Here is an 11,297-nt window from a genome sequence, read left to right as displayed (position 1 = left end):
TTCCCTTGCATGCACTGAAAGCACTAGAACGGAAGCGACACCAACAAAATGGCTACCGTTGAAAGACGGGCATGTATTTGCACTTTGGTCTCTAGTAGTTAGAACAACTCTGACTTTGGATACATTGACGGGTTTGAACCCGGAAGAGGAAGACCGGTGTCAGTGGTTCTAGACGGGAGGCCCTGTGGGCTTGCGGGGAAAATGCCAGTGGCCGTGATGGCGGAAAACCCGGTCTCCTTCCAGAGGTTGTTGGAGCAGTGCGAGGAGCAAGAACTTGAGGTGAGGCGTTTAGTGTTCCTTCATTATACGTAAGGGAGCTGGCAGGACGGCGGTTCTCTACCGTAGCTGTACTCCGGTGGGTGGCAGATCGGGAGCTATGGTTGCAAATCGGTGGTAACGCTGCTGATTTCATGGGCTGTGTTTAGATGCATTTAGCTACAGAATACTCTCGTGTATATAGTACATAGTGAAGCGCTCTACGTCTTTTGTGTACGTTTAAGTGTGACATCATGTCTGGAACTGCGTTACCTCTAGTGGCATTAGTAGTTTTATTTTCTCTAGGTGATTCTGGGCTGATGTTGTTTTTCTGTCAAGTGCACATATATTTACGTTATGGTTTAAAACTGCATTATGTCTGTTCAGGCTCCAGGAGGTATTGCAACACCCCAGGTGTACAGTCAGCTTCTAGCGCTATACCTTCTACACAATGACATGTAAGTTATTCTTCCTAACTCTCTGATATTATATGAAAGATACATCTATGCAGCAGCTGTAACGTACTAAATAATACACATCTGTGCAGCTGTTCTAATCATTTTATATTTTAAATATATTTTTTTGTTCTGGTTGTCTTCTGCAACTACTGATTGCTCTGCAAGCACAACATGATGACCCATTTTACATTCGGGGACATTAATATATTTCATGATGATTCTTGCTTCATCACATCTGTGAAAATGAGTATTGTGAAAATGAGTAAAAATATAAAAATGCTTTTGGAAATCACAATTTCTTCATTTTACAACATAACTCACAAAGATACAATTCATTGTTTAGATATCATTTTCTGTGTGGTTTTTATAGATTCAAATTGTGAGATGGCCGTTGGCAGGGCTCATACGGATTCATTTGTGAATATGTGTTAATGCCCTATAAATTCAGGGATTTCCCCACAGGGGTGATAAATCTTATGTTCAGATTGTTTAATGTTACTACAGCCACTTATTTTACTGGTAGGAATATGCTAATGAGCCATTGTGTGTTCACTGAGGGCCTCTTTGTGATGTCACAGTAGCTGTGCAGTAGTCAGCGTGATTTCCACAGACCATTCCAGTCTGCAGTTAGTGTTTGGAGTGTGAAGTCGTGACTACTGCAGCACCTCCCATATCTGAATATAGATAGATTTAAGATGTGGAAAAACGTTAATATGGAAGAGGAGGAGATAGAAGAGAAGGAGGTGGAAGAGGAGGAGATTGAAGGAGACGAATTTGAAAGAGAGATGACCCAGAAGAGTGGAAGCAAACCTATAAGGAGGAGGAGCAGCCGCCGCTTATTCAAGCGAAAGCGACCGAATTCCACTATCAAACGGTTCCTGACCTTTGCCATGCCCATGTTCTGTCTTAGATTCCTTTTCAGTGACCCGAATGAATTTTTCATGACAAAATTCTTCCTTGGTGCTGGAGCTGGGGGTATGATTGGCACTGGAATCTACTTTTTGTTGGTACATCCAATGAATCTATATCAAGAAAATAAGATAAACCTTCTGTATGGGCTATCAGGAACCTTTGCCATCGGATGGGGTACATCTTCTCACTTTCGCTGTGCCACAATCATGATGGCACCAAATATTTTGGGCAAAGAAGGCCGTGCTTACCTGGTGATGTATGTACTGCAGTCTATTTTTGATGGACCTGTCAGCAACCTGCAGCATAACATGGAGGATGTTGCAAAATCCATTGGGTGCACGGTGGAGCTCCAGATAAACCACACAAAGTTGTCCTGGAAAGTTATTATAAACCCTTTCAGAAAGATAATTGAAGACTTGGTAAAAGGGGCAAAAGAACTTAAAAATGACACCAGCGGCATAAAATCTGTTTTTAAGGAGACAGATTCTGAGGTGCAGAGCTCTGAAGGCTATGATAAAAAGCTTGAGGAACAGAAAGAAAAGGAGACAAAAGAGGAAAACAAGACTCTTGACACTCTGCAGAAGTTCAACCTGAAGTCTATGCTGCGCTGTGAGTTCGTTATTGAAAAAGGTATTGAGAAATGCCGTGAGTGGTTTGCCAAGAAACATGACGATTGTATGAAGGCCATTCCCCTACCTGTCCTTAACCATCTCTTGTGCCTTCCTATGCAATTCAAATTTTTGTGCAATATCATGAATGTTGTAAATACATGGTGCAAGAAGAAGATCCCTATGGAAGCCAATTTTGGAACAATCTATGATAAGGTCAATGCGACTATGAATGGAATGGACGATGGCTTTGCTAGCAAAATAGCAATCGTTAAACAAGAACAAAGCATGTTTCTTGGCATGAACGTTTCTAAAAAGGAGATCACAGAGGAGATTACAGAGACATTAGAGCAGAAGAAGTTAGGTATGAGGAAGGTTGGGTCCTTTGTCCGTGTTGTCATTTCCTGCACATTTGTTTTCATCTTTATCTCTGCCTACAAGTATTGCCACCAGTACAACACCAACATTAGGTTTGATAACGCCTATGTAACAACCTACTTCAGGCAGATTGATGCTCGCAGGAGGAAACGGAATAAGAGACACCTTCTACCCCTGAGGAAGGGAGAGCGCAAGAGCTTTGTGTTTCCCTGGAATCCAGCGGTTCAGGACCTTGAGATGAAGACAACAATGATGGAGTTTTTCCAGTGTGTTCCCATGCTCACCTTCCTCATCTTAGCCTTAACTACAGACTGGATCCTTTATCACCTATTCCAGATTATCCGGAAACATTCGCACATCTCGTATGTGTTCTCCAGTCACCACAAACTGGAGGTCCTGGTTGGAGGTGATACTTTTATTTCCAAGATATTAAGGCGTACGATTGGTAACCTCAACAGCTCTTCTGCCACCATGCATCTGAGTAATAACACCATGTGTCTATTAAATCCGATTCGGATGTCAGTTGAGGGCTATCTGTGGTCTTGCCTTCCTGTGGTCGGACTCCTGTCGCTCTGCTTTGTCCAGGTGTATATTGGCCGTCTCCGCAGAGTGATTGCTGCCTTCTTCTTTCCAAAGAGAGAAAAGCGGCGCGTTCTGTTCCTTTATAACGAACACCTGAAGAAGCGGGCTGCATACGCAGAAATAAAAAGGAAACAGATCATCCGCAGGGCCAAAGCGAACAGACTGAAAAGCTTTGCTTCTACCCTGCACCGTTATTTGAGCTGGATGCGCCCGTTCATTCGCAGACGCTGTATTGTGTGCAGTTCTAGTGAAACCAAGGACTCGTATGTGTGCGAGATAGCAGACTGTGGCACAGTGTACTGCAGGCAGTGCTGGAGAGATATGAAGCGCTTCTGTTATGCATGTACACCTCATGAAGACTCCGTCTCTGACAGCGAGAGTGATGAGGATGAATTGGAATGATCCCAGGAATTCCACCTGCATATGTTTACCACCTATATGCAATAAACATTCTGGGGTCACCTGGTGGCAATACAAAAACCAATAACAAATAAAACTAATTATAATTGGTATCTTATTTAGTGTTTCTGGTGATAGTGTTACACAAAAGGTGTTAGTAGTAGAAGGTTGCAAGCTCATCCAGTGCAGGAAGCTAATCATGGATGAAACGTTGCCGCCTCAGCGTATTGCAATTAGATTCTTTGCTGTTCTGAGTTTCGGAGAGAAATGTAGACAAAGATACAATATGAGGAGAACAAAACATACCAGCAACGTGTCCCAGTCCTAGATCCTTTCTTCCCCCACAGTCCTTCTTTTCTAGGAGCTGAGAACGGTAATGAGGGTATCATAGTGTTCCAGAACAGAAATTGCCAATAGTGTGTATAGAAACAACAGAAACCAGAGAATTGGTTTATGAGATAGATTGTGCAGATATTTTCAAGTGCCTTAACAATGTACCTACATATCACTAGGCCACAGTCACATAAAATATTTTTAGCTCCATCTCGAAAACAAGTATCCCTCTCCTTGTTTAATTTGTTTACAAATAGTTATAGTTTGTGTTGGGAACATTGGGTAAATTTTAACTAGTCTATCTACCGATATTTGTTTTTTAATATTTTTCTATGTGCCACTGTTAAATATCCCCATTGCATACCTCTCGGGTTTCCCATCTTCAGACACTGTACTTTGTAGCTGCCCCACTGTCTTAACTATTCTGTGCGGGGTCATCATGGCCAGTCGGGGAAATCCTCTAATCTCCACTGGCTGGCCCAGGGAGCTGTACTGGATATCTGTGTGTTGTGTTGCGATCAGGTGTGTATGCCCAGTTCTAGTGTACCAGGCCTGCTAAAGAGGCAGCATCAAGGCAGCTCTCCTTTCAGTGGTATAGTTCTAGAGCCATTGTGTGTAGTGCAGAGTAAGTGTGTGTATATATAAATATATATATATATATATATATATATATATATGTGTGTGTGTGTGTATCTATATATTACACACACACACAGCGTATTGGCCCGATTATAGGCCACACCCTAAAAGTTTGGTGAGAAAAGGGAAAATTTATTTTTAAAGAAAAAATACTAAGCAGAATGGTGAAACAGTATCTTATCTAATGAACAGGAATACGTGTATTCTAACATGTTTGGTATCTATTATGCAGTTAGTCAGCATAGGTTATATGCAAATAGCAACTTAACCCCTTGGCTGCTAAGCCATTTCCCACCCTGGTGCTAAGCTGGTTTTCGGCATTTTGGTGTATCTCACGTTTAAAGCGTTTCAAGTAAATTTCTTGGGAATAAACTATACAAACCAAATATTGTTTTTTTCAGCACACCCAGCAGATTCCAAATATACCATTTTTATATGTGTATGTCTCATTAGGTTTGCAAAATACAGCCAAAAATGGGAAAAAAGTTTAATTTTTCACTTCCAACTCAATAAAAACTAGTTTGTAATGTTATTTTTCTAAACTCTAATATCAAAACCTGTGTTGCTAAATATTTGTAGTAGGTAAGCGGTCTAAAATAAACAGAAATTGAGAACAGTAGACTGTGTTTTTCTAATATTTTATTGCTAAAAGTTAAATTTATTAGACTATCACAAAAAGACATCTTTAAATTTAATGCATGGCTGCGACAATTAAACAGCTCTAGCTGCCCAGGATGTTAAAATATGCCAACAAAACTATATATTTTTAGAAACTACACCCCCAGCTGCAGGAAATGAGATCTTATTTGTATCACAAATCTGACGTGCACAACAAATAAGTGAATATCACACTAATAAAAAATTTTAAAAAAATAAAATTAAAAGCAACAAGTTCATTTATGTCTTGCGCACTCCAGGTTTGTCCTAGAAACACATGCAGCCCCTCATTTGATGCGTCAAGGGGTGTAGTTTCTGAAAATATATACTTTATGTACCATAATTTAACTTCCCAGCTGTCTAGAGCTGTCTAAATGCAGGCATCACCCCTAAATGTTTTAAGACAATTTTTTAACAAGATTCTCCAATCTGCCATTTCTGAAGTTAAAGTGCTCTAGACATCTGGGAAGTTAAATTAGGGTACATAAAGTACACATTTCAAGAAACTACACCCCTTGGAGCTTCAAATGAGGGGTTACATGTATTTCTAGGACAAAAGTTGAGTGCACAAATAATGATGGAATGTGTCGCTTTGGCTAGAAAATGTTTTTTCTAACCATAGCGACATGTTCATTTGTGTCTTGCGCACTCCAGGTTTGTACTAGAAACACACGCAGCCCCTCATTTGATGCGCCGAGGGGTGTAGTTTTTGAAAATATGTACTTTTATGTGCTATAATTTAACTTCTTACGTGAGCAGTAATGCCACATCAAGGCTTCAACCCTAATTACTGACAATTCACACGCTTTTCATATCTCCATTCACTTGCAGAAGCACACACCATACTATCCGTACATTCACTCACAGAAGCACACACACCATTCTTTCCCCTTACAATCCCAAAGAAATGATCGTAAAGGGAGAAATAAAATCACTTTTACAGCAAAAATAAGTTTTGCAGTAAAAATGCAAGGGGCTCCAGGGATGACATGGTTAACTTACGTACTACAGGCTAAACGGCTGATTTTAATAATAATTGCAGTTCATCAGGGTTTAAAAAAAATTACCTTTCTCTACCATTGGCTAAATTTAACCCCATGATCAAAAAGGGAATGTGACTTTTTATAGCTACATGATCACTGTGGTAACATTGGCTACCACAGTGATAATTTAGCTAGAATACTTAAACTTTATTTTTTTTTTTTTTTTTAAGCTAAACTAGTTAATGTTTAGATAATTTAATTTGGGGGCAATTTTGATCTTTATTTATCTGCCTTTAGAGACTCCCAAATAATTTTTTTTACTTTTTTTTGTACTTTTTTATTTTTTTAACATAATATTTTTATTTTTTTACAAGCATTATACCGTTGGAAATGTGAAGCGATTACCTTTCCAACGGTATATGTTGGGGGTCTGTAGCTGCTTAGATGCCTGAGATACAGGCATCTAAGCAGCATGCCCCCATACCGTGAAAACTGACAATTGTCAGTTTTAAATAAAGTTGCGCGGTGACGTCATCGCGTCATTACGCGCGACGTCACCAGCCAGATCGGGTGGTCCCAGTGATGCCCTTCAATATGAGGGGCAGATCGCCGGGATAGGTGGTGATGGGGGTCCACAGACCTCCATCAAGGTAGGAGAGTGCTAGTGACGGCATGGTGCCGTCGTTAGCACCTGACTGGGACTGCTAGCGACGGCACCATGCCGTCGTTAGCAGTCAAGGGGTTAAAATGGCTTTTGGTTTTTCATGTGCACCCCCCTTAATTCATAATACACCTTACTTTAATTTCCTTCTGCCCCTTCCCTGATATGACATTCTGGTCCCTAGATATCCCCCCCCCCTTACCAATGCACCCCAAGACTCCCTGGGCTCGACAAATCCTAGGTCGCCATGGCGACTGAGAATTTTGTCCTGACGCCTAGGTCAAGGGCGTCCAACGTCCAGCCCGCCGGACTTCAATGTGCGGCCCGCGTGAGCAAGACCAGACTGGCCCTTGTCACCGTGCAGTACGGTGTAAGTAAGCCGGCCCCTAATAAAATTAAAGCGGTCTTACCACCTCACACCGTGCTGCTGAGTGGCAGTGCCTTAGTGAGGCTCTTCGTCCCACCTCTTTCAAGACTTGACGCTCAAGGGGGCTGGGCTCACAGAAGAGTTCTTTGTGACTGGGAGAGGATCTTCACATCGTAAAAAATATATATATATTTAAAAATAAATATATGTGTGCGTGTGTGTTCGAGGAGAGTGGGAAGGATTCCCTTGGGACATTAATTTTTGTTGTTGAAAATAAAACTGTTAGTTAAAAAAAAAAAATCCTGGCTCCTAACTTTTTTTGCTGGCTCCTAGATTCAAAACAAACTTGTCAAGCCCTGATATATATATATATATATATATACACACACACACGTGCACAATCACTGGCCACGTTATTAGGTACATCTGTTCAATTGCTTGTTAACACAAATAGCTCATCAGCCGATCATATGACAGCAACTCAATGCATTTAGGCATGTAGACTAGACTATTATTTTCATAATCGATTATTTTTTCGATTAATCAGGTAAAACAAACTATGCAAGTTTTTCGTTTATTTAAAATAAAAACATATAATTTACATTAAGATGTGCCATTAACACTTATCTCTTTATCACAATGGCATTTCACAATTTGCCTTATTTTACTGACATAATAATTAAAGCTATATTTTAACAAGAACCCAAAAAATACCAAAAAAAGCTTTACTAGTAAATATTCATGTAAACTATTTTTGCCCAGTTATGCGCACCTCACCCCCAGCTTTCCTCTCTGCTCTAGAAATGCCTTATACCCCTATATGCTACTCTGCCCCCATATATGCCTTATACCCCCGATATGCCACTGTGCCCCCCGATATACCTTATAGCCCCCTATATGACTTTTACCCTTGATATGCCACCATGCCTCTGATATGCCTTTTACCCCTATATGTCACTGAGATGCCACTGTGCCCCCTGATATGCCTTATGCCCCCCCCCCTGATATAAGAAAAACTGACATCTCTAAAATAGGTATAAAAATATTGACAAAAAAATAAATACACAATACAATATAAATAAACTTACCAGTGCATCCCTAGACTTGTCCCCTGTGCTTCAGGCTCCCTGGTATCTAGTGGGGGCAGCCGGAGGAGGTCTGGTTTAGTAGATGTGATTTGTAAATCTAATTTTATATTTCTCACTGCAGCAAATGAGTGATTGTCTGGTAACTGATGCTTGTATGTTTTACCAGGAATAATGCCAGATATCTCTGGAAAAGAATACCACCTGCCATCAAATCTGTAAGTAGTGTGTGCTTATAGCTTTACTGTGCAAAACATACTTACTTTACTATAAGAAACGAATGCCCTATTTTTTATTTTTATTAGATAAAAAGATAAGCAGTACTGCAGCGCAGGGCAATACATGTACAGTACTACTTCAGTTAACGGAAAGCTCAAGAATACAGTAAAAGCCGTGTACAATTACAATTCCAGACATGGCACGTATGGCTAGCACATTGGTGGAATCAGGGAAAATGAAAAAATGCCGGTGCGCTAAGCTAGTCTCAGGCTCAAATAATACAATCGTTTTTTGTATACATTAGTGGAATCGGCCTGGGGAAATAGGGAAGTGGAGTGGGTGAGGGGGTTGATGGAGATAGTCCTCAGCCTCTAGACTGTCCATCAGAGAGCACTCTCTCAGCATGCTGTGGATAAGCATGCGGCGGTCAGACTGTGACCTGCTCCCTCCTCAACACCAGGCGGTTCCTGACAAACCATAGAGCGTCCTTTACACAGCACACGAGACGCCAAGCGTTATCAATTGCGCAGACCTTCCCTGGCTGTCAGGGAGGAGACAACAGGTGAGGAGGGCCCTGCTCAAACGAGCTTACAATCTAGAGGGGTTTCGGGTGTATTACGCAATAGGTAAAAGTGCCGTCGTTAGGAATAGACCACCCACACTAGTAAAAGTATTGCAGGAGAGGGATTTAATTTATATACAGCCCAATCTGAAATGGCTTTTTAAGCAAACTATTTTAAATTCAATATGAGCAGAGCTTTTACTTTTTTATTCTTTAGGTATATAGTAGAGAAGGTAATATTTTGAGATGCTGCAGTCTGTAAAAGTCACTGTATTTCTTTTGTGCAGGCCAATGCAGAGCTGGCTGGGATTTGGGAGGTGGGATAGAGGATCTGGCAGAGAGACTTCCCCGGAATCTACGCATCCATTGCTGCCAACCAGTGGTCAGAAAACATTCAACCAATCATGGAGGCTGTAAGAGGTACAGCACATGGTGAATTCTGAAATAAAATTGAAAGTATAGGTTACTCCTGGTTTGTGCCTTTACATTATATAGTGGTGTTTTTTTTTTCTTTCAACGGACCTCTCTCGGTCTCTTGCTGCTGTATTCTCCAAACAAAGAGAAGAGAGGATTTTTTTGTGCCAGTAAGTACTTAGTTCCACTGCCCTCCTTTACTGCATGGTGTAAAATATCAGGTAACGGCAACATTCTGGTATGGTTTGGCCATGAGTGTCTCATAGGGTAAAAGTTTAGACCATTGGTGAAAATTGCAGAAACCAATGTAAGTTTGGTATGCGGTTGACCGCAGAAGTGGCCAGTTAAATACAGTGTGAAGCAATGTTAATGAACACACTTCTCCTATATTATTTCTCTTTCTGTTAGATGCAACACGGCAGCGTGCCTTTGGCTTGGTGTCCCTTGGTGTCTCCTTTTATACCTAGGCAACCAGTAAATGCTGGAACCTAGGCAAGATGGGACTGTGATTGCTGTTAGCAATCACACTTAGGGCTGCAACTAACGATTATTTTAATCGATTAGTTGGCCGATTATTTTGTCGATTAATCGGATAAAAAAATACATTATTTTAAATTGAAGAAAAATTGCAATAAAAAACGTACAATTTACACTTTCATCTCTTTATTGCAATGGCCTTTCTCTATTCACCTTCTTATTTTACTGACATAATAATAAAAGCTACAAGAACCCAAACACAGTGTTTCTCAAACTAGGTTTTAATACAGTTATTAGTAAATATTAATTCATATGTTAACTATTTTTCATATTTAATAAAAACGGAGAAAAAAAGCCTTGTTTAAATTTTTTTTTATTTACCAAACTGCCCCCAGTTATGCACCTCTTACCCCCAGCTTGCCACTCTGCCCCCATATATGCCTTATACCTCTTATATGTCAGATTCCACTGTGCCCCCTTATATGCCACTGAGCCCCCCGATATGCCTTATACTCCTTATATGCCAGTGATATGCAACTGAGCCCCCTGATATACCTTTTACCCCCAGATTTGTTTTATGCCCCCCTGATATGCCTAATATCTATATGCCTTATACCCCCTATATGCCCTGAAATTCACCCATACACCACTCTGGCTCCTCCCCCTCCCATTCTCGACTCTGGCTCCTCCCCCTCCCATACTCCACTCTGACTCTCCCCTCCCATACATCACTTTGGCTCCTCCCCCTCCCATACATCACTTTGCCTCCTCCCCCTCCCATACATCACTTTGCCTCCTCCCCCTCCCACACACCACTCTGGCTCCTCCCCCTCCCACACATCACTTTGCCTCCTCCCCCTCCCATACATCACTTTGCCTCCTCCCCCTCCCGTACATCACTGGCTCCTCCCCCTCCCGTACATCACTGGCTCCTCCCCCTCCCATACATCACTTTGCCTCCTCCCCCTCCCATACATCACTTTTATTTTCAGTTATTTTGGGTGCTCTCAGGTCTGTCTTAGAATTCCCATATAAAGCATGAGAATCCATAACAGAGCCAGGATCTCTGATCCCATCTTCCTAACCATGCTGTGAGAGGCACAGAGACCTCGTAATAGACACTATGCAACTGCTATAATCAATCACTCAGACATAACTGTGCCTTATTAAAACACTAAACTAGTAACCATCCCACCCTATGCCTTGCAACTGCAGCTTCCCCATCAGTTCTCTCAAACACAGAGCCCCCATCGGCCCTTGACTCAAAATAATAATATCTGCACATAGGTAAAACACTGGGTGCTTTTT

At 41.3% G+C, this 11,297-nt stretch overlaps 1 pseudogene; it reads left to right on the top strand.

The window, feature by feature from the left end:
• Positions 1-201: 201 nt before the first annotated feature.
• Positions 202-9,979, top strand: LOC149282383 (COP9 signalosome complex subunit 8-like; annotated as a pseudogene).
• The last annotated feature ends 1,318 nt before the right edge of the window (positions 9,980-11,297 follow it).

This window comes from Sceloporus occidentalis, unplaced genomic scaffold (genome assembly GCF_023333645.1).
Source record: "Sceloporus occidentalis isolate IW3139 unplaced genomic scaffold, rSceOcc1.0.p SCAF_117, whole genome shotgun sequence".
In the NCBI taxonomy this organism is placed as follows: Eukaryota; Metazoa; Chordata; class Lepidosauria; order Squamata; family Phrynosomatidae; genus Sceloporus; species Sceloporus occidentalis.
The sequence above is the reverse complement of the archived record's forward strand: the minus strand, read 5'-3'. Positions and strand labels throughout refer to the sequence as shown.